We start from the raw sequence: 2,517 nt of genomic DNA, 5'->3' as shown, positions 1-2,517 counted from the left end.
AAATGGTTGATGAACCTTGGTTGGACTAATCACTTCCTATTGTGGACCCACGTACAATGGCAATGCTATAGGAAAGCTCATAACCGAGACAAGACGACATCAATTGCAGGCTTTATGTCGATCATGATCACTGCATGACAAGCCGAGTGAGCTCCACTCCCCTTGGAAAGGGAGAAGCTGCATGCAGAAGCTTCCGTAAGAACGGAAGGGTCGGACCTGCGCGTAGGGACATAAAGACAGGGAGTGGTGACCCCTATAAGCTTTATGTACCTATGCACGCTGACCTCGACGACGGTGGCTCCATACCCTGAATGTCAAGATCCGTATAGCGGGTGATACCTCTATTACAAGGATCTTGATAATGGAAGAGACTTTTTACAAGACCATTAGACGATAGATCATAATAGATATCTATCAAACACTAATAAATTTCTATGGCGGTCTATCGCAATCTATCTCTAATAAATAATAATATTTTGCTATATTTGTAAATAGTTTATCCAATTTTCTAAATTTTAAAACATCCCTTCTAACTTTAGGTAAATATTGTCAAAATATTATACACATAAAAATTTCTATTAGATTAATAGTTATTAATAGTGTGTCAAATTAGTTTTTAAATTTTAAAAAATATCTTGTATGTCCTCAAATTTTCAATTCTCTATAGAATAGATCACTGGATTTTTTTTTTTTAATTTGTGTTGAATAGGTTCTTTATATATTTGAAATTTTTAAAAATTAATTGGTCTATTAGATTAAAATTATATAAAATTATTTTTAGCCTAATATGATTTTTAACTTCCAGTATCGTAACTAATAAATTTGTAAAATTTAAAAAAATATTGGTTATAGGTCAAGGGCAGATCTATTGAAACAAAATCAAAAGTTTCAAACTGGGTTAATCACTTTTTAAAGTTTAATAATCTTTAGACACAAAACTAACATTTATTAGATTTTTCCAAAATTTCATAAACCAAACAATAATAGACACAAACATAAATTATAAGCAATAAACTTGTACGTATTAAAAAAAAAAGTTAGTAATTTAACATAGATTTACGGCTTATTTAGGTGAAAGTATTCTCATGTATTTATTTATTTATTTTCAAATTAAACCATTGATTAAACTAATGATTCCATACTGTTTTTTCAATATTATAAAAACATAGGAGAAATTTCACGAACGACCTAAATTTTGGATGGTTAATGATGTTTGCTCCCTTTTTTAAAATAATGAAAGATGGTTTTCTATCATTAAAGAAGCACAATAATAGTGTTAAGTATTATACATAACCTCCCTCATGCATCATTAATGAGTGTTCATAACAGCAACTATAAGCACGAGTTAGAGAACAAGGACAGGTATGAATAGGAGGATGTAAGAGCAAAGAGAAGCCCGAATCTTAGCGTGTGAAATTTTGAAGCACGATATAAATAATTAACACTTAGTAAATGGTAATGATAACAGAAAGTCATACTTCATTATTTATAAAATTAAAGTAGTTTGTAAAGTGGGAAAAAAAAAATCTAATTTGAAAGTTATAACTTTTCAGAAAAATATCAATTTAAACACCTAAACTATAGAGGTTGTATCAATTTAAACCATGCAATAACAATTGTATTAATTTACACTATCTATTACATTTTGTTTCGATAAACACGACATAGAATTTAAAATTTTATCCACTTTTATAAGCGAATCAATTTAGACTCCCAATTAATACTTCTTCTAAAAATCTTTGATGCGTCAATTCTAATTATCTACTTTATTGATTCGACATTTGAAAATGTCTCTACGTGTATAAGAATTACATGTCTGGATGATTTTCAATTGTAACTTTAATAAAAGGTCTAAATTGATTTATTTATAATAATTTAGAAGATATTTTTCCAACTACGAAAGAGAATATATGCTTAAAATTTTAAAATTTAAATTGATTCAATCCCGAAATTTAGGAGATAGTAATTCAATATTTTTTCTTTCTTTTTAATTGGACTGAATAGAATTGGTAAGAGCATTACGAAGAGCTCCGCCGTCAGGATTTGTCTCACAGTACAAAATCGACTTTACCTCATTCGCTAAGCCAAAACTGCCTGCTCCCTCACATGGACTCCAAGCATTGATTCAACCTTTTTTTAAACACTAATTTAAAGTTTGTTTCATTCAAAGGGCGGCTCGATCTTTATCCATTGCAAAACCCAATTCCTGTTTTTACCAAATTTGAAGAATCTGTGTGCGATTTTGGGGAATATTATGTGTCCTCTTCATTGATGGCTTTTCAGTTTCATCAATAACATTTTTTGTTTTTTGGGTTTAATCACTCACTCGTTGTGGCTAATGGGTCCAATCAGAGGGTTGAGAAAGAAGAAGAAATTGGAGAGAAAGCTCGATTCCAATGGTACTGCTTCAGATTCTTCTGAAAAGGATGAAGCCATAGATTGGTGGGATGATTTCTCCAAACGAACCAATGGTATTTCTATCTTTTACTTTTTAATTTCTTGATTCCCTCTTTACTT

This window comes from Benincasa hispida, chromosome 8, assembly GCF_027475165.1.
Source record: "Benincasa hispida cultivar pf3 chromosome 8, pf3_genome.v1.1, whole genome shotgun sequence".
In the NCBI taxonomy this organism is placed as follows: domain Eukaryota; kingdom Viridiplantae; phylum Streptophyta; class Magnoliopsida; order Cucurbitales; family Cucurbitaceae; genus Benincasa; species Benincasa hispida.
This window is presented reverse-complemented; position numbering follows the sequence as displayed.